This window comes from Chinchilla lanigera, unplaced genomic scaffold, assembly GCF_000276665.1.
Source record: "Chinchilla lanigera isolate Chin_1 unplaced genomic scaffold, ChiLan1.0 scaffold00017, whole genome shotgun sequence".
In the NCBI taxonomy this organism is placed as follows: domain Eukaryota; kingdom Metazoa; phylum Chordata; class Mammalia; order Rodentia; family Chinchillidae; genus Chinchilla; species Chinchilla lanigera.
Genome location: NW_004955418.1, coordinates 19,667,187 through 19,692,691, shown reverse-complemented (window position 1 = coordinate 19,692,691; position 25,505 = coordinate 19,667,187).

Here is a 25,505-nt window from a genome sequence, read left to right as displayed (position 1 = left end):
AGGAATGAAAAATAGCTAGAAATCTCAAAGATGAATATGTAGGCAGAGACTTCATCAACAAAACCCAGGCTATTAGGTAAATATTACAAAGAATCAACAAGTGGGATCTTACTCTATAAAAAGCTTTTGCACAACAAAAGAAATCACCAACAGAGTGAAGAGATAGCACACACAGTGGGAAAAATTATAGCCAACTATCCTTCAGACAAAGGACTTATATCTAGAACATGTAATGAATGGAAAAATATCAGGCCTTCCAAATTCTAAGACCCAATCCAAAAATGGGTATCTAAGATGAATACACAATTCTCAGATGAAGAAATACAAATGGCAAATAAACACATGAAAAAATTTTCAACCTCATTGGTTATTCAAGAGATGTAGATTAAAACAACACTGAAATTCCATCTCACCCCAGAGTGAGTGGCTATGATCAAGAAAACAACCTATAAGAATGCTGATGAGGCTGTGGGGAAAAAGGAACCATTTTGCACTGTTGATGGGAGTGTAGACTTGTGCAACCACTGTGGAAATCAGTGTGGACATTTCTTTAAAAACTAGGACTAAGGTCAGGGGATATAGCTCAGTGGCATTCTGCCTGCCTAGCAAGCATGAGGTCCTGAGTTTGATTCCCAGTACCAAAAAAAAAAAAAAAAAAAAGAAAGAAAAAAAAGAAAATCTAGGACTAGAATTTCCATTAGACTCAGTAGTTTCTCATCTAGGTATCTTCCAAGAAGAATTAAAAGACATCATACCACAGCCATATATGTGCACCGATGTGTGTAGCAGCACAATTTCAATAGGCACCATTTCATAAGCTTTTACTTTCGTGAATACTAGAAGGACTAGGGAAGGAATGCATTTGGAAAAGATAAAGGTAGCATCGGTTTGTTACTGCAGGAGTCTGGGCAGCGTGGACACACATGGAGACATAGGGAAGCCTAGCAAAGCCAAGCCATTAAGAATGTATGCTCTATACTGATTTCAGCCAAGACTTCATAAATGAATCTGAAATCTCTCTCTCCCTTCTTTTCTTGGCATATTATGTTCAATGATACTATAAATTATAGACATCTATATATGTTCTTAAGTCTGATTTTTCTCATGCTATTTATCTGATTCCCCAGCTCAAGGAAAGTGTCATAAAGACGTGGTACACAATTTGAACTCATTATGTATAATGTTATTATTACTATTATTTTATGTATAATATTAATTTGTCCCTCCCAAGTGCACTAGCTCTATTTACCTGATTTCCTAACATTCATGTCCAGTCATGAGTTCAGAGTTGGTTCTGTTGTTAGGAGCTGGGGTCCAGTTACAGAAGATGAGTCGCTGGTGGCATGCATGTCTTTAAAAGGGATCTCCCCCTCCACTTTGTTCTTTGGTTGCCATGGATTCAGCAGTTTTCCTCTATCATGCTAATCAGCCGTGCTGTTTCTGCCTTGCAGTCAGTGATCTAGGGACTGATCCCTTAAAATAGTGAGGCAAAGTATATTACTCCTCCTTACATTTTTGTGGTCAACTATTTTATCCCAACAGCAAAAAGCTGACTAGTAGAAGGGCTTCATTTCCATGTAGTTTTAGAACTTAAAAAATTGATATTTAAGGTCAAAGTTCAGTTTGTGCCACTTGGGATATACACTGGTCAAATACTTTTTCTATCAGTTTATCTTGAATCTTCCAGGATAATTCTTTTTCCGGAAGAGTCTCTGACATTACCTAAAGGATTAATTACATCAATCTAAATTTTTGAGTTTTGGTGCTTTATAGCTCTCATATGGTGTTAGCTGATAAAATTTAGTAAAATGGGACCTCTCTGAGGACTTCCCTTAAAGATAAAGGTTGGCGCCATTCGGAGATTTATTTACATAATTTCATTCCCCTCTATCCCTGAAATTATCTTGCCCTAATCTAGTTACTTCACATATTTCACTGATCTATTGTAAAAATAAGTGCTTTTCATCTCCTTATCTTTCTGCATTTTGGTGTGTGGACATGTTGTATTTACAGTAAGAAAAGAGTGGTGCCATGGTCTGCACTTCTGGAGCACTCTACTTCTTCTATATTTAAGAACTACTCACAAAAAGTCAAGGACCTATCAGGGATTCAGTAAGTATAAGTTCAACTGATTGAGTGAGGAAGATGAAGGAGTCTGCACTGGAACATAGAAGGTATTTAAACCGGAAAAGGTCTTGATGGATCATTGGTAACTGGGGAAGAAGGACCAAGTGACACCCAAGCAGGGAAACTGAGAAAGAGTAATGAGCATTATCATGGAAATAAAAAGAGAATGTTGAACTTAAAGAGAGGACCAGCTTCCTGAAAGAAGAGCATTCCTTCCCTGCGGGTGATATAGCATTTAATAACAGTTGTTTTCATTTCCATTTGAGTACCTGGGCTAGGGTGATAGCTGTGTGGCAATCTACTTACTCAACAGGTGTGAGGCCCTATGTTTGATCCCCACTACTGCACAAAGGAAGTGAACTACACTATAAACTAAAATGGGTCTTCATTTTCCGTACCATTATTTTCAATTTTTTGACTAATAGTTGCTTTGAACAATAAATGATAATAAATAAAAAAATTTAGAATAAAAATTATTTAGAAAAGATAGGAAAGGCCAATTGGGTTATTTTGTATTTATCATCTTTTTCAAGAGAGAAAAATTAAATTAGAATGATAGTTTTTTGTGAAAATGGAAGTAAATTGCTCAGCACAATGACAAATCATTACAGATCTAAGATACTCACATAAGAAAGTTTTCCTAATCATAAAAGAGAGGCGAGAAGTAATAGAATAAATGCACACACATAGAGGCATGTGATGTACTGTATATGAGATAAGACATTCATAACTTCGAATACACGGAGACAGAGAGACAGAAAGAGATAAGAGAGAGAGGGAGAGAGAAATAGAGAGAGAGAGAGAGAGAAACATACAGCACATAGTGAAAACACAGGAAAAGTTTAGTGAGTCTGAAACTATCTCAAGTTCATGTGATTATTTTAGAAATATATACAAATAAGTAAAAGACCAAGCTGAATTCACTCATTCAGTGAAATAGGAATAGATGAAAAAATTACCAAAAAGTTGTAAAAGATAAAATTGAAGTATTTTCTTAATGAATACTCTTCATATTTGTTAACTTTATAACAATTTCACTTAAACTAATTCCTTCTTGTATACTAATACTGACTTTTGGCTTCAGATATCAGTATAGGTGCCCCTGGATATACAGATGTTCCTCAGTAAAAAATGGGTTATGCACTAGTAAGGCCTCACATACTGAAAATATCACACATAGAAAATGTGCTTAACTCAGCTGCTCTGCTGAACCTTATTGCTTCGCCACACAATACACTGTCTTTTGTTTACCCTGTGACCACATTTCTGATGGGGAACTGTCTTACAAATATTCACCATCTCAAGAGAACTTATTTATTCCATATCACTAACCCAGGATGTGATCAAAATTGAAGTCATAATTCCCACTGAGTGAATATTTCTTTTGTACCATCACAAAGTAAAAAATAGTCATTAGTCAAAACTATTATAAATTAGAGGCTGTCAGCATATTATTATTATTTGGTTTCATTGTATCAGTGCTGCTCATTTATTTTGAGCTTATATTTGTGTATTTTTAAAAAATTTAACATGAAACCAACAAGTCTGGTATGTGAGCAATACCACCTAAATTCTTTGTTATTAAAATGTCATAGAAATAAGAATAAAAATACCACTCTATTAATAATGTATGTACTCTACTTTGCCTATCTGTTGTCGTCCTTGGCTTTTAAAACCAGGTTTTGGGGGATGAAATTTTATATTTCTCTATTTCCTGTTGCCTTTCAAGCATTACATAAACATTGTTTGTATTATTTTAATTAAAATAATATTTTGGAATTACCATATGGTCCAGCAGTTCTGTTCCTATGTGTGTGCCCAGGAGTATAAAAATGGTTTTCATACAAAACTATACATGAATGTTCATAGCAGCATGATTCTAGTAGTGAAAAAATGAACTAGAGAAAAATTTTCACCAATTGATTAATGAATAAAAATAATGGATTATATTCATACAATAAAATATTATTCAACATATAAAGAATGAAGTACTGACATATACTGCACCATGGAACACTTAATGAAAATAGTCAAACACACAAAAGATCACAAACTATATACTATTGGTATGAAATGTCTAGAATAGACAAATCCATAGGGGCAGAAATCATACCCACTGCTGCCAGAGCCTGGAGCAGGACAGTGGTACCAGCTGGTGATGGGTATGAGGCTTCCTGGCAGGGTTACAAAAACATTTCTGTTAGATAGCAGTGAAGGTTTACAACATGGTGAAGATACTACAATGCAAAAAGTATCTCTCAAAATGGCGGTCCAGGTCCTAAAGAAAATAATATTGGGATTTGGCATCGTCTCAAATTTTGACTAAATTCTGATGTAAAGTTTGTTGTGCTTTTCCTGCTTACGAGACTTCTCAGCCTTCAGAGATGATAATTATCATTCATAACATTATTTGTTTATTCTTTATACACTACTGCTGGCACGACCTTTATTATGAAATTCTGGTAATTTCTCTCCTGTGACAAGTTGACTTTCTAATAGTAGCAAAAAAATGTTAAACATGAGAATCTCATTTACCTACCTTCCTCTCAAGAGTAAAGGCATTCAACAAAATCTGAACTCACAAATGAAGAATATAAAACAGGTAGGTGCATCAAGAAAATTAAAGGATTTCATGACTACATATTTGGGGATAATGAAATTAGGAGAAATTGCATTAAAATGCTTTATGTAAATTTATCTTAATATTTCTTGGAGTTGGAATGGGAAGAAAGCATATTTTCTTACAAATGTCTAACATGGAGACATTTTCCAGAATTATAGAAATTTACCTTTTAACTTACTACAAATCCACCTCCGATAAAAAGTCACATTCAGAGTGTACACCACAAATGTTATATATTACTGAATGCATAATCTGCAATATTTTGCCTGCTAGTGACTTTCCCCAGGAATCTTGGTATTCAAAGGCCACTGGTACACTGAAAAATGGTGTTGCAGTCAAGGAGCAAAACTCCAAAAGACATTTTAAAATTTGAAGTTGGCAATTAAATATTACACTAATATAAAATAATATAACCTAATATGGAGTATAACTATCAATAGAAACTATATTAGAAACTAATTAGAAACTATATTATCTGGATAATTATTAATAAATTTCTGAGAATGTCCAAATGCCTAAAGTATTTCTTCAAGTTTCTGCTTTTAATGCAACAACAAAAATTTAAAATAAATTCTCCCTAACTGCTACGTTATGAAACACATTTCATGCAACTTTGTCTTTTAGCAGGAGTTTGATAAACTCAAATGAATGTACTAGCTGTGAATTGGGAAGGCCTGGAGTTCTACAGACCAAAGTGTGCAGCTGGAAGCTCCGAGGTACAAACCATGGGAAGCAGCAAGTCCTGATGTTAACTGTGCTAATGTGGATATTCAGGCCTAGAACTCAAACAGTACATTTTGTGAAAGAAAAATGTCAACCTGTCTTTCATGTTTCTTCATTGAAAAACTTTATGAAAAATACTAAAAAATGATTTCAAAGCTCTGTGGGTAAAACAAAAGAAATATTTTGCATATCAGACAGAGTATTTTAATGGATAAGATATATATTTACATTTGACTCAAAAATAAAAATAAAAAAAAAAGTTAAAATAATAAGAAAGGAGGAGGTAGCATAATTTAGGAAGCAGCAGAATCAGTGGTGGAGAATTGAGAAATATCCCTGTAAAATGTGTGCCTACTCTTTCAAAATGACACTTGAGTTTATATTGAGTTATTTCTTACAGTTTCAAAATACTGAATTTATTATATTATTTCAAAGGATATTTATTTTCTATTAAACTGAATTGTTTAAAAGTTAAGAAGAAAACCAACCTTGTTTCATATTCTTTTGTGCATTAAAAGTCTGACGGTGATTTTAATACCACACAATTTTAGGTCTGAGCAGGCAGCCAGCAGTTAAAATTGACATGTGAGAGTTCTTCTAAGTCCCAGATGCTAGCTGCCAACTGCTTTTTTGTTCTTGTTTCCTTGGAAACAGAGGTTGGTTTCCTGAAAACAAGGTAAGTACAACTTTTACAGCTGGAGAAGTGGAAGGCGCCTTTGTCATTTTCAGCTTGCTGCCTGAGACCTGTGAGTCCAGCTTTCCAAGCAGACTGAAGTTGGGAGACTGCTGAGGCATGAAAGAGTTTATGGCAAAACAACCATACATGCATTCTTACTATTTATGTCTCATGTGAGATGATGGCTTAACAAAATATTAAAAATTTCAAGACCAAAACAAAAGTATTAAGTCAAAACAGTAGGGGTCCAGACGGAATAGTATGAAATCTGGCACCTCGCCCCATGAGATGCTTTTGAATCTTCCATAATGTCAAGTAGGCTATTATTGAGAGATCATCTGGGTCAGTGGCTCTGCTGGATGACAACCTCCCCAAGGCCAGAGTGGCTCTGCTGTCCTGCAGTGACTTCAGGGGGCAGCAAAGAGAAGTAGAAGTTGAAGCAGACATTCTCCCCTTACAGTGTTTTGCAGGAAAGTTCCTCACATGACTCTGATTTGCCTCTCTGTTCACAGTGCCTTTAAAAATCACTGACCTGATAAACCAGAAAATTTTAGGGGAAAGGTCCCAAAGGCAGAAGAAGGTAAAGTTAACCACAGAAAGCTTGATGAACTGCCAGTGGTGAGCTAGGCAGAGAACCTCGCTCTGTGCCACAAACACACTTCCTTCATACCAGTATTACAGGTTGATGACATACAGATAATTTCAAAATCCTTTCGATAGTTTATTTTCTTTTAAGTGCTATCAACTTAATACAAAGGAAATGAATCATGATAGATAAGGAATTGTGTTAGATGCAAAAGAGCTCACCAGCTATCCTATTAGACTTCTGTAAAAGTGCATACTTTGCCCATGCTATGGATGTGAAGATGGAAAATGTAGCAAAGTTTGAAGTGGATATGAGTTTATTCTTTAAGATTTTAACTCAGTCAATGGTGAAATTTTTGTTTGACTTCCATTTCATCAACAGGATTTATTTAGAAAAAATTCACCTGATAAGAGCGGAACCATATTGTGTAGAGATTCTTTGCGTCGTGTAAGGGGATAGCAGGCCAAAACAAAGGCTGGAAAAGCCCATAGCTACATCTGTTACCTGTTTTGGTGTCTCAAAAACATATTTACATTTTAAAAATTGGAATCTCTGTGCCTGCCTTTCAGTCATGACTTGGTAAATTGTTAGTGTTGTCTGATATTTTAAGAAATCCTATCTCTTTAAAATCGTGGTAGAACCCAGAATTTAAAAGCTAATTTCTATTTCAGTGAATCAAAGAAGAGCAATTAAACACAAGGCTCCTTCAATGATGTTCTATCACAGCCTTCATGTTTCCCATCACACTACATATGGTCCAATTGTTTACAGATTACAAAAAAAAAATCCCTGCTCAGATGTTAAAACAAGATGTTTTCTTCACTTTCAAATGGCAGGCTGCCTGCCAGTTTTTACAATTAGTTATTCTGCAGAGAAAAAAAAGAAAAGACGTTTAATTATCACAACTTCTCATGTTTGGACATTGCTAGGTGATGGGCTAGCAACCTGAAACCAGACAGAAACGAACTCTGCTCCATGACCCCGGGGAAGGCTGTTGGGAAGACAGCTTTTTAGAAGGGAGAAGGAGTAGCAAAAGAGGGAGGGAAAAATATCTTTGCCAGAAATAGGTATCGAAGCATCAAGGAAAACCAGCCACCTGCCATCGACAGCATTTCCCTGTGGCCCCATCTGGCAGGCGGAATTTCACAGCGTTAAACAATGGTGTGGAGTGCTCCAGGAGGGAACCTAGCAATAGGTCACCGACTCTGAAAAGACCCACTGAAGAGGACTGAGTGATGAGGAAAGACTCCTGTGTAGGTGTCAAATCCCCACTTCTGCGTGAGTTCAAACCTGGCCTGCTCAGTTTTTTACAGGAATTGTTTGGATCCACAATAAATTAAATTGAGGCTGTTCATAACCTACACAAAATAGATTAATGAACTTAAATCATTGTGCATCAATGTACATGTCCTCTCAGAATCCCACCTCTCCTAGCTTCTCATATAATGCTTGGTATAAAACTAACGCTGGGTGTGCTACATACCCGTGATACTAATCTATGTTTCCAGGACAAAGGTTCATAGCAGGTGTAACGAAGAGAAGTCAGTAAGTTGTCTTTGTTTTGGGTGTCTTTTAATAGAGTTTTATGTTAAGAATTTTAAAAATAATTGAAATTGATAATAAATATATATTTCAGGACAAGTTATGCTAATGCAGTGTCTGGTTGTGTTTCCTTTTTTTTTCCCTGTTTATATGCAGAAGTAGCTGGATGCCAACTTTTTATAATTCCTCCAAACCTAGGTGACTTTGCATGTTACTCAAAGTTTCCATAAGTAGATAAATTTATTAGCTAAGATCTATTCTTCTATTTGGTTACCTTTAGGTACATGCTTGCCCTTAAATGCATAAGATATGCTAAATAATTTAACAGCTGAAACGTAAGTGTATTCTTACATTGGAAGGAAAGGGACATTCATATGACATACAAAGTGCTTGCTTCGGCAGCACATATAGATATGACATACAAAATAGAAAGGCTCTCCCATAATTTCTAGTTCCCAAAGTTTACTGATACTATGTAAAATAATCATTCTTTTACATTGAAAATTTACTATTTTATTTGTAATTATTTGTAATTATTATTTTAAGGAAAAGTCCATATTCTAATAAACATAATAATTTTAAAAATTTAATAAAATTTGAACTGACTCAGGTTTATATAATGTAAGTGTCATTGGGAATCTCTTTTATTATAAAATAGTAACCAGGAAAATCTTTTGGTATGCTAAATATGAAACTAAGTATAGTTTTCTACAGTGTTTATGTTAATTTTGGAGGGTCAGTTGTGACTATGAAATCACGGCCCACAATTATGTATTCCGTAGTCTTCAATAATTTTAACTTAGATGATAGTTGAAAGAAGGAGTTCATCACTTTTTGTTGAGTAAGTGATTGGGAGCTGGATGATGGCTCAGGAAAATTACACCGTCAACAACTCTGACTCATCTTTAAGTGATTTTGGATTCCTTGGGCGTGGTTCTCTCATCTGTAGCATGACGTGCTTTATTTCCATTCAACTGTAGCAAGCTCATTTGTAATTCTTGCATACTGGTGAGGAGAGGGGTTCAGTGATTGAAAAACATGGGAATAATCCCTGTTCTCCAAGTACTTTCATTTTAGAATAACCCAAATTTGTCTGTGATGATATTATTACGAGGAAATAATGGCAATATAAACCCTGATTCATACCTGTAAATATTTTGCATGCTTATTCATTCATTTCCCAAGTACTTACTATTTTCTGTATGACCAGCACCCCACTAAGTTGGAATACATTTTACAACGATCTATGCTAAGCGTTAGCCTAACCCAGAGAAGAACACAACAGCTGTTATATGGGCTCATTGGAGAAGTTATCGAAGAGGGTTCTGGCTACACGATGCAGCCTGGGAAGGAGGCGGGTCTGGAGAAGTGGACCTTGGGCGAATGACAGCAAGTCTGAGAGGGAGAAAATAGCACAACCGAGTGTCGCAAAGTGAACAGGGACAATGGGAGAGGATATTTTTCTGGATACTAGTATTAAACGCTGTGTATGTGGATGTGTTGAATAATGCACCTCTTACCCAAAATGGTACCTCATCTAGTAATTATTACACAAAATTTATTCTGTAAAACTCTGCAATCCATTTTAAGAAAATATTCTCCAAATCTGGCTAACACCATTAAATAGAAACAAAAAGCTAGCTTAGAAATTCAATCATTGAAATCTAGATTTACCACCATATATCACTCTTGATAGTCAATACTCTTTATTTATTTTTTATTTTTTTATTTTTTGGTTTTTCTCCGGGGTACCGGGAACCGAACTCACGACCTTGCGCTTGCCAGGCAGGCGCTTTGCCACTGAGCTAAATCCCCAGCTCAGTGAATACTCTTTAAAAACCTGGCTATTAATAATATTTAAAATGCAAAGAAACACATGTTCTCTATGTAATGCGCTTACATACCATTTTAATGCTCTTCATTCTGTTCTGTAGGTCCATATTGCATTCTGCATAGAGATTCTTAAAATTTCTGCAGTGCTAATCTGTTATATTTGCTGTACAGTAGGAAATCATTTGTTTCAAACAATTTAAATTACTGAAATAACAACTGCTCACATTTTTTTTCCTAAACATAAATATTATCCAATCAACAAACACAACTTACAGCAGAGTGTTTACATCACAATAGTCTGAGAATAAAGCATATTATTTTAACTTGCCATTGTATAAATTTTTGTGGCTCTATAAAATGAGAACATTCCAAGCCAATTTACTTGGCATTTAATTTCTCCTGGCTTGTGTGTGCACTACTAGAATTTTAACTTTTCAATTTAAAGCAAGTGGATGTGCATTCATCTGAATCATGAATGAAAGGAGGGATAGGAAGGAGAAAAAGAAGGATTGCTGGAGAAGAGGGAATGCATAGGGACAAAATATATTTTTAAAAGATCAGAGTGTAAATTCTCACTGAAAGGGATGTTTAGGAGAACTTCTAATATGTCCACATGTGAAACCATGAATGATTTATGCACAGCGCTTAATTACATTTGCAGCGAAATTAATGGAAGATTTCTCCTATTTAAATTTTTATTAAATCTTACTTTATAATTGAAATGTTGGGGGAAAGAAACAACACAAAACATGCTCAATTTAAACAAAAAGCTTGAAAGTCCGTGCAATAGTAGTGAGACCGTGAAGACAGACGACTATCGTTTAGAAAGAAAGGCAAAAACTCTTGCTCCAGGATGCAGGGTTTCTGATTTATTCTTTAAGCCGATAATCTCCGAAAGAAAAAAAAAGGAGTGTGTCTAATTTTCAGATGATGAGCTATTTAAGAATCAAATATAAGAATTTATATTAACGTCTGTTGTTTCAAACCTGAATGTCATATAATAAATATAACTTAAGATGTATTACAATAAGCTATAATCAGTAGCTACATGTATATACTTTTGAGATTAATATGCATCTATCTACATGTTGAGTAAAGCTTTCATTTTTCATTTTTTCAAAATTTCCTGATGAAAATTGTGAAGAGCCTTGTTACAAGAAATGGAGAATTGGCAATCAAAATTTCTTTATTTTATTCAAAACAGAGCAAAAGTTCATAGCAAAATAATGAGAATAGGAATAATTAATACTCTGTATTATTATCTTCAAAGTAGTTACTCAGAGTAGAAGACCTAGACATAAAAGTTTCTTTCTTACAAAAAGAAATAATCAGATGATTCTACAAAATTTTCTTTTCAGTGAAGTAAGAGAAACTAGTAGTGTAAATGAAATGAATTAGTAGATGTATTTAAACACTTTGAAATAGCTGAGTAGGCAAATTAGGGAATTATTTTAATCTCTTCTTCCCTCTTATTTGTCTATCTTCTATTTTACTGTTTATTTGCATATATATGCAAATATATATGATATATATTTATTTTTTAATCTAAAAGAAACCATGCTATATGTAAGCTTGTGTGACTGACTAATTTCACTTAATATTAAATTCTCATGTTATACCCAATTTACCTAAGAATGCCTCAAGTTTATTTTTCTTTAGGGCTGCATACTTTTCCACTGTAATACACACAGCATTTTCCTCATCCCTTGCTCTATTGATGGACATCTATGTGGTTTCCAAGATCTAGCTATTAGAAATTGTGCTACTTTAAACATGGGTAAGCATGTATCTCTGTAATACAATGATTTTAACTCTTGAACACAAGAGTAATTGAATCAAGGCAGTGATGCATAAAGTCTGATCTAGTATCTGTGGTAGACTGTCCCAAGCAGCACTACCCAGGTAATTACAAAGGCTCACTACTGAAAGATCTTGTACAGAGCCTTCCAAAAATTCTATACATGCTTCAGGAAAAAATAGTACGGTTTCTTTTCAACAGATGGTGTTACCCTCATGTGGGGTACCCTAGAGGATGTGGTGCTTCACAGAAAACCGACTACCCTGCTGGAGCTTAGAGAAGAAATTGAAAATGCACATGCAGCAATTTCAATGGCCTAAGTTTCCCGAACAGCAGACTGCTGTACTGATGAATGTCGCGAAGCTCATGGCTACCACTTTGAACACCACTTGTAATTGTAGAGGCCAAAGGTAACTTGTATTAATAGCACAATGTCTCTAGAAATTTTGTATTAAAATATTTATAAACTTTTTTCCTGTTGTGTGTGGACATTTTTTGGTGGATTATGTCTCACTGCGTCCAGATTATCTCAGCCTCTCCTGGTTCCGTGGCTGTGAAAGGATCACGCTTCTAAGTGCTCACTTGGCATAATTTTGAGGGGTTGAATAATTTGGAAGGTTATTTCATTGGAAAGTCATGTCAAGAACAGGTCTTTTTCACTTGTGCAGACACAGAAATTTAAGCTTTGAGAACTCTGCAGAATATTGAGGCATTTGTGGAGTAAAATACCAAAATACATTGTGTACTTTATTCTGGGCAGCAGAAGGAGCTGGGTGTTTGTTTGTTTGTTTCTTTGTTTGTTTCAGCCTGTTTCAGGTCACTCTCAGGACTAAACTATTCTCAGGACATACAGAAGTGCAGTGTGCATGTGTGTTTGTGAGTGTGTGCATATGGGGGAATTACAGTTACTTCTGCAGAGAAGAGTAAGAAGAACCTAGTATCTAATTTTAACAATTGGTAAACGTAGGAAAGCTTTTAAGTATCAAGAAACACACATTCCATGTTATAAATTGACATTGCAATGCTGATAAAATCATGAACTCTAATACAAATACCATAATTCAAGGTATTCTTCATTATTTTATTGGTGTATGTTTGTGACACATGATAATTATACTCATTGGGAGAACTGTACGTATACATGTTGCATCAGAATGACTTTTGCATCCAGTTCTCATCCAGAGTCTACCGTACTTCTCAGGCACAGATCCCCTTCCCATCTCTGCAAGTCTACCTTCCACTTCTCTTTTATTTTGACCTGTATCCATTTCTGTCTGATTTACTTCACGTAGCACTGTTGCAAGATATTTATTTTTTAAACAAACAATTCAAACATCAGTTTATGATGAAGTAGTATTCATATAAATATATATACATTTACATTATATATTCCAGCTTTCCACTGTATATTCCATGTACATTTTCTTTTTCCATTTATCTGTTGGTGGGCATATAAGCTATGCCCCAAATTGAGCTATTATCAGTTGTTGTGCTATAAGGCTGGGGATATAGCTCAGTGGCACAAGCGCCTGTCTGGCAAGTGCAAGGTCCTGAGTTTGATCCCCAGTACCACAAAAACAAAAAACAAACAGTTGTTGTGCTATAAACAAGGTATGCTTGAAGAACTGTAGTTTGATGATGTCACACTTTTGAGACGATATCCAGAAGAGGAATAGCTGGTTCCAGTGGGACTTCTAGCTTTAACGTTTTGAGGGCTCTCCATATTAATTTCCACACTGGCTCCACTAGTTTACAAAGTTGGCATTCTTACCAGCAATGTAGAAGGTTTCTTTTTTCCACACAAACTCACCAGCATTTTTTTTTTCTTTAATCAGATCTGGAGGATGGGCATTTCTTCTGGAGTAAAGTTGTAGCTAAGTGTCATTTTGATTTGCATTTCCCTAATGGTCATAAATGCTGAACATTTTTTCATGTCCTGATTGGACATTGGAATGTCTTCTTTTGAGATATGTGTGTTCAGTTGCCCATTTATTTGGGTCTAATTAGTTTTGAATTCGGTATACTCTAGTTGTTAGTCCCCTATGTGAGGAATAACTCGTAAGTTTTCCCCTTCTGTTTACTGTTCCTTCACGCTGTTCGTTGTTTCTTTGCTGTGCGGAAACCTAATCTGATATGATCCTAATGGTTGATGCTTGATTTTAGGGATTTATTAGTTCTAAGAGCCTTTTGCTGGAATTTTTCATTCTTGTATACAAATGACTGTCATTTCTGCATCAAGGTATTTTGACTTCTTCCTTTCCTATTTGTGTCTCTTTTATTGATTTCTGTTGCCTGATTGCTCTGGCTAAAGTTCTGAATACTCTGTTGACAGGAGGGATGAGAGTAGACACCCTTGTCTTATCCTCCAAATGTTTTCAGTTTTTCCCATGTATTATTATGTTGGCAGTGGTTTTGTGATAAATAGTCTTATGCCAACTCCAGTTAAAATGACAATATTTTAAGAATGGATGTTGTTTTAAAAGACAAAAAATGTATATTGTCATACTTCAGTTTGAAACATTATTATTTGAATAAAATATTTAGAAAGTATGCTCTAAAAATTAACTACAAAATAGCCATACAAAACGAATGCCATAAAGTGGTTATCATACTTTGAGGAAATATTTTTCTAAATTTGTGAATGTACTCTAGCCAATAGAATAATTACTAGCAATATGCAGTGCATAATATTTACTAAAATAATTAAAAGTAAGTAAAGTTAAAAATTCAGATCTTCAGCCACAATGTCCACATTTCAAAAGTAAGTGCTACTGTTTTAGAGTTGCATCACACCATAAAATTGATATTAACTAACATCTATATTAAAAAACATATCTGAAAATGATTTGAAAAATTATTATAATGCAACACTTCAGATATTAATATCCATATTTACACTTGTGTGTATTTTACATCAACAATGCGCAGACTTATAATATTCAAAAAAGACTATGACAATTTCTTTGTATTTTAAGGATGCTGGAAATGAAACCATTTTGTTAGGAGTTTTACATGTCAAAATGGAGCATAGATAGTAATGAGTTATCATCATCCATGTGATTAATTCACAGCGCATACCGCTTGCAATAATAGGATCGCTACAATGGTCTGTTATCATTCCTCCCATTAAACATGGAAATAATACATTTCACAAGTATCAAAATTAATATTCATTTGGCAATCTATCAAATTAGCTCATAATTATTGTGAATTTCTCAATTAGAACTATAAATCCTTGCCTTACTTGGAATACTATTAACAGCATTTTAAAAACAAAAGTATAAAGTGGATCTTCTAAAACACATCTGCTCTAAGTTTGATAAGCAATCATTATAATTAGTGCTTTTGGTGTGGATTTTTATTAGAAGAATTCACTTTGCTTCTGATTAAGAAGCCTATCTGAAATAGGTATGCATATGTCAGACCAACTTTGAACATATAAAATATACGAGCAGAAGATAACAGGATTTGATTAAGAAAACATATATTGACAGTTTATCTGTGATGAACTTTAGGTATAATTTAACCCAAACATCTAGTTTTATAGATAAAATGATTAAATGTGTGTGTGTGTGTGTAAATTAATTGGCTAATCCAAAAGCGCCGCAGTTTTTCAGAGTATCAAAGCAAAGGCAAGGCTATTTCCTTTCCTTATCCTTGTCACACAGTCTAAAAACACGGACAGTGCGTGCTCCAAAGAAAATGAAATCCAGTGCCTTGTCTTATCCATTGCACTAACCATGCAAATGTGGACATGGTAACTTCCAAGTTTACAGACAATTCTTATCTGACATTCGTGCATATAGGAATAAATGGCCAATAAACTGCACATAAATCATTATCATACAATGCCTTTACACATTAACAATTAAAGTCTTAGTCAAAAGGAAAATGATACCCCAAAACCCTTGACTTAGCATCCAGGGCCCTGCACCATCTGGCTCCCACTGAAATTCCATTGTTTACATAGCTAAACAAAACTTTGCTTTAGTCATAAAGTTTCAGTGCAACAGCATATGTTGTGCATGCCTACCATGTGTCAACAGTTGTTGTAGGCATTAAAATGGCCCAAGAAAAAAGGTGCTCATATGATCTGTGAGGAGTTGAGCAGGATGGACAGAGAAGCATTCCTCACCTCCTGGAGGATATTTATTCACCCTGTGTTTTAGTTACTTTCCCATCAATGGGACAAAATGAGTGACACTCCCAATTTAAAGGAAGAGGGGTCTCTTTAGGCTCCTGTACTCCATCCATGGACTGTTAGAAGGCAGAAGCAGCATGGTGGAGGCGGAAGGGCCATAGTGGAGTAAATCCATCCACTCCAGGGCAACCAGGATGCAGAGAGAGGAGAGAGGAGTTGGGAACAAGAATGCACCTGTCCATGTTGGGCTCTGTGACCCACTTCCACCCAGGCTCTACTCCTGAATAGCTCATTCAGCTATGCACTGCTCAGTGGGTCCATCCACTGGTGAGCACAGTGCTTCTATGTTGCAATCATCTTTTAAATACATGAGACTTTGGAGGGACACTGGAGCTCAAAACCATATTTTATAAAAAGAGAGAATAAACAACTGAAAAAGGTAGTAAACACTGTGGCAAACAATCCTAGTATGGAAAACGTAAGCTAGAATTAGAGCAGGCATAAAAGACAATACATCGTTTGAATTTTAAACAGATCATGGCAAAGTAGACAGAGATAACTGGAATAGCTTTTCTGTATAGAATATTCCTTCTGAGATGTAGAGCTAAGAATTGCCTTCTCCACATTTCTTGCATGTGCAACAGTTTGTTCAAATGAGACAACTTCAAACTAAACAGGAAACATCCCATCTTTTTGAAACCTTCATTTTTCCTTGCTATCTTCCTAAACAGCTAGACATCTGGGTTAAGCTTTCCTTCCTCTATCAAATATTGGACTTCAGCTACTAAGTATTTCCAGTTCATCCCCTTGAGGAGCTTTTGAATCCGTTCTTTGATCCCACACTTAGTCTCACTCTTCAGGATTAAGCTGTCTTACCTTTCAGTTGGGTTGCTGCAATTACTTGCAATGGTTCTCTTTTCTTTCAGTCTACCCACCTTCCACCCACTTTATGATGATACAGTCACATTTTGAAAGGCACACATGACCATATCTCTTCCTTGCTTAGCCCTTGGTCCTTCACTGTCTCCAGCAGCAAAGCCCTGCTGATCTCTCCACCTGACCACACCCCCATCCCCTGGCTGCATCTAGATGTAAAGAACTTTCAGTGGTGCTAACCTACTCCTTGCCTCTGGAGACTCTATGGTGGTTATTTTCTTAGACTGAAATGCCGTAATTACTTTTTACTTTCATTCCCAATAAACTCTCAGGATTCAGCTTAATGTCACTCCCAGCAGTAACTATCCCCAAACTCTTCAGCTCAGGAAAATGTCCTTGTCTTGCGCTTCCTTGCTTTTCTGTACTTTCTCTTGTCACAGCACTTATAATTTGGAATTACTAAAAGCAGTGAAGTGGAACCTGTGCTGCTCTTTGCTTTATTCCTTGTGCCTGGCGTGTGGACTCGTAATTAACAGAAAATTAACAGAAAATTAAATATCTGCACCATGTTTCTTATTTGTACATAAATTATTATAACATATCATTTTAGGATTCTTAGTTTTAATCTTCTCTGGTTCTATGATAGATAATAATAAGTTCATAAAATTGCATAGACAAACCTTCATCTTACAGTTTTGTACAGTAGCATTTGTTTGTACCTGACTGTAAGCCTCCTGAGGCCACCTGCATTTCTTACTCATCTTTCCAATTCCTGTCACCCATAGATACGCAGTCTTTCTTGATGGATAAAGGTTAAATATATGAAGAGGAATACAGCATTTTGCAAAAGCCAATCACTTTAAATTTCTAAAAACTACAGTTACCTTCAAGAGAAAGCTGCAATTATGGATTGTGAAACACTAGATTCCAAGATAGCTTATTAAGTTCTTAGTAAATTTTTAGAGCATATGTTCTGGGGCAAGTATAATTCTCACTAACATTTTTTGCCTCTACTATCTTAACTGAAAAACAACTTCAAGGCTTAGAAAATCATTTCTATGTATAGTCAGACCTCATGTTTTACCCTTCCCTTTGAATAGGAAGAAAATTAGACAATTAGCAAAACAAGTGATAAATAAAATTATGATAATCTCTGAATTGCCTTCTCCCCACATTGGTATTCTTATTAAAGAGGCTGAAGTCTCTTTCTCTTATAAATCTGAGGAAGTCCAAACACGCACCAAGATGACACAGGCTCACGTCTATGTATCCACAGTAAGTGCTGTGGATGGGAGAAAAGAGAACTACTTTAGAAAAGATACTCAGTGACCTCTTAACAGACTGGTTGAAATCTGGTGCTTGGTGGGATCAGGAAATAAGGAAAAAAATGATGTTAAGATGCATATTAGTAAAGAAGGAAGAAAGTAAGAATGTGAGGAGAAAAATTATTTTCTGCTATCGATCAGGCAAATCTCATATGTGAAACCATCTGCTGTGCATAGATTTATTTATGAACACTATCAATCATATTTAATCCAGGGATTCATCTTTTTGCGCACTACCCAATTGTATTTGTAAGTGTTTGGGTACGATACGTATTTAAGTTCTAGCCTGCTGAAATAAACTGTAACATAAGTGATATATAAGGATATAGATTGAGAATATTCAGAAAACTATGAATCATTTATCTTCTTGGATGTTTTGAAATGCTCTTTCTAAAATAATCTCTCTGTGTGTGTAAAAGGAATCCTAAATGCATCCGTTTTGGTTCCGCTACCAACTGGCACTTGTGCTGGAGAAAACCACATAACTTCCTTTGATCTCATATGTAAAATGAGACACTTCATTATTTCACTTATAAAGTTCTATATGCACACACCTAATACATTTATTATGCTCATAGAACGTGAGGTACCCATGACAGATATGAGAAATCAACTTCATACATCCTGACACGTTTATAGTATCAACCTTTAAGTACTTGTATGTAGATTTATTTTTACTTATACCACCAGTGCAATACCTATATCTTTAAAAGAAAGTGGTTTCTGCATTTCTCACATGCTTAAAGTCAACTAATTAAAATAAATTTGCTGAACTTGTAGCTATATCTCGGCTAAAGTTAAACTAAGCATAAAAATACAAGATTGTTCACATGTCTCTTCTCTGGTCAAACACCAGTTTTCAGACAGGTCAGTTGAGAATCTTGAATCTTGTTTTTTTATTTTTCCTTTGTATATTATTTATGAGCATTGATTCTGACCAACTCAATAACAAAATTATAAGCGCTTGTTGAAATGAATAAAATAATTACTTTGACCCTAGACAAAACAGTTTTACATCCTTTGCAAGTCTCCAAAACTCTTTTAAATAGTGTGAGGTCTAAAAACCTTTTAAGTTTTTATTGGTGTGTTTATTATTCAGATTCTAAAAATAGATCATTTGGTTTCTCACTCTTGTAATCTCCTTATGGTACATCTTCTGCATTAGGATACTGATAAGAGTCTTTGAGTAGCTGGGTCTCTAATGGACTTTAGGACGCCAGACAGTTCAGCATAACACTAATTTTTTTAAAGCAGTTTGAGAGAATAGAGGCCTTATTTTATTATAGCTAGCATGTGCACTGATTCAAGGAAGCACTGAAATTCATAATATATTAAAAATATGGGGAAAATCTAGGACTTGGAAAAAAGGGAAACATTATATACATAATACATACTTCTCTATATATGTAATGTTTTCTTTCATATAAGAGTTTTGTACATATATACTTATATGTTTTCTTTCATATAAGAGTTTTGTACATATATACTTATATATATACACATATACTTGTGTTTTTACCTTCAAACACAATTCTTTTTTGGACTTGTGAACCAATGCCTGAAGTAACTAACCTAGGCAGCACAACAGCATGGATTGAGAGAAAGAAACATTTGATTTTCATGCTTTACCCTCAGACCCAAGCTATATGATTTGGGCAAGTTACCTACTTTTTCTTGTGTAGTTTCCTCATTTGTAATTGGACGTTTTAATAATAGTCCATGTAGTTAATATTAAATAACATGTTTTGAAGAATTAGGATGATGAATGGCCCATATAAATGCACACATGAGTAACACAGCAGGACTTTTTTGCTGCCAGTTTCAGGAGAGGCCTTTGTGATTCTATGTCCATAGGACTTGGGAAGGAAGAGGTCTAGGGCCTTGCTGAGCTGGCTATTTACCTCCAACCTACAAAGATTTGAAAAGGTCAACAACAGGAGTTAGGCATTAGCAGGGGCTTTTGAAGAAGCCATCAGTTTGAAATGACTCCTAACCTCATTCTCCAGAGCAAATGTGAGTGTCCTCTCTCTCACACTGGGAGTGTCTGACTTATCCCTGGAGTCTGTAGTGACCAGGGCCTAGAGCTGGACCCCTGGCACACACAAGTATATGTGAGAGGAGTGCATACTCACTTCTGTGAAGTTGTGTGTGTGTGTGTGCGTAAGAGAGAGAGAGAGAGCATGTATCTTCACAAGTTTTCTACATCTCCATCTGAAACACAGAGAAGGATCACGGATCCACAAGTGCTTCTTATAAACCTGACCCTGGCCCATGGAAGTGTGGCCCAGGTATTCTTTGGCACAACTGTGCTGCACCTGAGAGAGGAAAGCGTGACTGTGCCTGTGTGTCAGGGACCACCGTGGAATGGTGAAGGCTCAGAGCCAGTTGAAACGCTCTACAAGAAGATGGCAGGGAGAGACAAGGTGACCCACCTAAAAATAAGAGAATGAGCACTGGATCCCAAAGGCAGGGAAAGGGAACACTGGGTCTGGGGACACACACACAGATCTACTCAACTCAGGAGTGAGTGTTAGGGCTTCCCAGTAGCTCTTCAAGGAAAGGTGGCAATGTCCACACCACCCTCTGAGAGAGAGAGAGCATGTATTACAGGTCCTTTCTCATGTTCTTCTCTTCCTCCACCTCCATCTTAAGCCCTCACCACTGAAGATAGATCTCTTGAGCGGGGTTTGAGGGACAGGGAACTGGGCTACATGCCCAGCTCACAGAGAGCTGTGCACTCCTTCATCCTTACCACCAGCGGAAAGGGCACAAGCAGGTGAAAAAATATTAAACTGACAAATGAAAATTGCATATACCCAAGCTGTGCAATATATGTTGACTTGCTAAACACTGTACTGGTTCTAGAGGTCAAATTAATTACCACAGCCCTCACCACCCAGAGTCAGCCACTGTGTGTAAACACTTAAAACACTCTCATCAGATTTCAAATGAACACTACGGTACTGTTAACTACAGTAGCACTACTGCACGTGAGTCCCCTTAATCTGACGTTTCACAATCTGCAGTTATCTACCACATTCGAAAATACATATTAATACTTGCCTTGATGTTTCTATAGAGACAACATTCATCTAACTTTATTCGTATCACAATAAACTGTTATAATTGCTGAATTTCATCTTATCATTTTGATCTCTTCCTCTATCTATCTATCTATCTATCTATCTATTTATTTATTTTGGTACTGGGACTAAAACTCAGGGCCCCGAGGTGGCCAAGCAGGTACTGCACCACTGAGCTACATCCTGGGCCTTCTCTATGTAATTTTTAGTACAGAAGATATACACATATCTGAAAACACAGAGTATGTTTGGTATGTATAGTAAGTATCATATACATAGCATATATGGTGTGTGTACATAGTATGTGCAGCGGTCCCTGAGGTCTTAGAAACTCTCACCTGCAGGCAAGCTGAACTTCTGTATTGTTCATTAAATCTGAAGAACTTAATCACCCTACAAATTAAAGTCTTTACCTTTTATCAATATCTTCTCTTTTTCCCCATTCGGAAGTTCTTGGTAACATCACTTTCACTCTTTTCTTTTTTCAGTTCAATTTTTTAAAGTACAGAAGTTTCAATAATTAGCCTGGCCTAAACCTGTGCTAGCCAATATAGTAGCTACCAGCCACATGAAAGTATTTAAATCTAAATTAAAAATAACTAATTTTAACAAGATTGAAATCCCAGTTTATCAGATAGACAGAGTCCACCTGCTCAGCTACTCCATGCACTTTATTGGACAGTGTGTATAAAACATTTCTGGCTCTGGATGAACTCATTACTGAGCCTAATGTTTTTTGTAAGTAAAAGGCACAAGAAGATTTAAAAATTGTTTTGTTCTTGTTGTTTTGAAAAAAGGTCTCACTATGTAGCCCTGTCTGGCCTTGAATTCACTGTGTAGCTCAGGATAATTTTAAACTCATTGCCATCCTCCTGCCTCAGCCTCACCAGTGCTGCAATTGCAGGTAGGGGCTTCCTCACATATGGCTACAATTTTTGTTATTACAAGAGGGTAAGCAAATTTCAGACTATGGTTAAACTGCTATAAAAAAGAAGGACAGTAAATCTGATTTCAATTAATAAGTGATAGCACTTTTGAGTCTTGTTTATATATGTCCAATTTAAAAGTACCAATTAGCCCGGCATGGTGGTACACACTTGTAATTCCAGCACTGAAGGGACTGAGGCAGGAGGATTTCTGTGATTTTGAGGCCAGTCTGAGCTATAAAGTGAGTTGAAGACTGGCTGGAACCACATAGGGATCCTGTGTCAAATGAGAGACAGAATGAAAGAAAGAAAGAAAGAAGAAAGAGAGAGAGAGAAAGAGAAAGAGAAAGAGAGAGAAAGGACAGGAAGAAGGAAGGGAGAAAGGAAGGAAGAAGAAAGAAAGGAAAGAAAGAAAGAAAAAAGAGAGAGGAAAAAAAGAGAAAGAAAAAGAAAGACAGAAAAAAATCATTATTTGGAATAATAAAGACCAAGTATGGTTTAGTGTTTGTGAACCCATATACTTCAGTCTCTTGTCTCTCTCTCTGTCCCTCTCTCTGTCTCTGAACTGAATCCACCACCTTCACAATTTGCCCTGAGCTACAACTCCACCACCACCCCCCCTTTTTTTTTTGCATATTTTGACACAGGATCTCAGTAAGTTGTTAATTGATCAGACAGGGCTCTAATTTGTGATACTCTTGCCTCAACATCCCAGAGTGCTGAGTGCTGGAATTATAGGCAGGCACCACCACACCCTTCTAATATTTTTCTCTCTCTTAAAAATATTTTATATATATTGAGAGAATATAAAAGAACTAGTAAAGGCACTGAAGCCAAACACAATCATAGTATTTGTGATATTCTAATATTTTCTCTAGGATTCAAAAATTAACCTAAATACCCGAGTGTTACTAAAATGATGTAAATATTTTAAAAATATTTTCAGAGGGTTTAAAATTTGAAAATTCTTTAAAATCTATTTTTTTTCAAAATTTTAGTGAATTTGATTTCAGTCTTAAGTGATATCACATTTAACATTAACACTTATATCACCAACATGAATGGTTTAGATGCTTAAAAATATTCTTAGATCACCCATGAGTTGAAAAAAGTGATAGTTTGTTTTCTCCTTTTAGCCATTTGTGCAAACAAGAACAAAAGGCAAATAGATTTAGTCCATTTGCAACTATTTTTATCCTCCTTTTATCCATGATTTTACCAAGGTTTAATGTGACATATTAAAAAACATAAAATTATATGAAATACTTTGTCATGAACATCAACTTACAAAAAAAAAGTTCTTCACACACTACTCTTTGGGGAAGTAAGTGGGAGTTTTATACTGAAAACATATGGTGAGTCAACAAATAGTGCTTTTGCAGGTCTTTTGAATAGAAATAACTTTGCTTATGAATCTCCTGAAAATGAGAGTGTGTGAGTGGTAGAGATGTTAGAGAATTTAAAATCTAACCCAAAGCCCACTGTCTTAGTTATATTTCTCTTGTTGATGGGACAAAACACCTGACACTCAAAGTTAAAGAGGGAAAGGTTTATTTAGCTCACATTTCATGGAGGTTTTAATCCATAATCAGCTGGCTCCAAGGCAGAGTGGCATGGCACAAAGGCAACAGTTCAAGGTGGCAGAAGACAGCAAAAGCAACAAGAACAAAAAGGTTGGGGGGAAGCTTCTTTTTCTTCCTTATATTGTATGGAGGCTACTCATACCCCAGATGTGTGTAGCAGTCTCAACATTTCCATGCCCTCCTCTTGCACAGGCTCAGGAGGTTTATAAAGGAAGACCCTGGCCACTTGCTGGGTCACTTAGTTAAACTTCTAAACTTCCTTTTTTTTTGAAAGATAAAAAAACTAACAAAACAAAAATGAAGACAAAAATCAAAACAATACAAAAGCAACAAAAGTAATACATGACCTCAACACAAAATGGTAGGAATTAACAGTGGTTGTTGCTACATTACATACTGTTATCTTCAACCAAGTTGCTCAGTCCACCAGATGTAAGAATGTAAGATTGATCAAACAATCAAAGACAGTAACAAGTACTTAAAAAAATGGAAATGATGCAGAGCTTCACCATACAAGATGGTAGGAATTCAACAATGGTTTTTATACTGCATATTGTTGTTTTGAGAACAGTCATTCTGATAACCACATTCAAGCATACAACACTGGTCAAGAAAAATGAAAACTTTAAGCATTGACTGTTCCTTTCAATAAACCACAGACATCAGCACTACACCTATTGCAACTATCTTGGTATATACGTATAAATTTTGTTTTTCATTTTAAAGAGAAAAGAAAAAAACAAAATAACAAAAAAATTACATAAAACAGCATAGAGAACAGTTAAAGTGATACAGAATTTCAAAACAAGTTGATAGCATATTAACAATGGTTGTTATGATACATAATGTTATCTCTAAAATGTTTTCACAGGTAACCAGATATAGACTGTAAGACTAATCAAACAATTTTACATTAACAGTTTGTTTCAATAAACCAACAGATATTAGTAGTACAATTATCCTAGCTATCCAGCATATACATACACATATTTTTTCTCTTCCTTCTTCCTTTTTCCTCTCTCCTCCTTCATCCCAGTTGCCCTTTCCTATTTCAGCAGTTTCTTTTCCTTTTCACAATATCTACTGTACCTTTCAGATTTTATTTGTTCTTTCAGGGTCTTATAGTAGGGAAGAAATACAATGTTTACACATGTGAATCCCATTTCTTTCATTCATAAGTATGGTCTCTACTTGCATCCATTTCCCTATAAAAGGCTCTAGTTTATCTTTCTTTATAGGTGAGTAATACTCCATTGTATAAAAATACCACATCTTTTTTATCCATTCCTCAGTTGGTGGACATTTGGATTATTTCCAAGATTTAGCTATGACAAATTGTGCTGCTATAAACATGGGTGCACATATATCACTGTGTGTTGGTTTGGGAGATATTTTTGCAAGGGAAAACAATATAATACAGGACACATTTTTATATGATTACTTATAAGAGTCACCCAAAGAATAATGTACAAAAGAGTGCAGGAAATCTGTCCACACCCTATAGACCAGGAATCTAGCTGAGTGCCTGGATCACACGGAAATATCCTGAAAGAGTCCAGCTGAATACCTAGAGCTCATAACAATGCCTCCCAAGAGTCCCCCTTGGAGGCCCACAGCCCATAACAATATCTCATGCAGGCCTGTTTCATGGATCTGCGCTGTG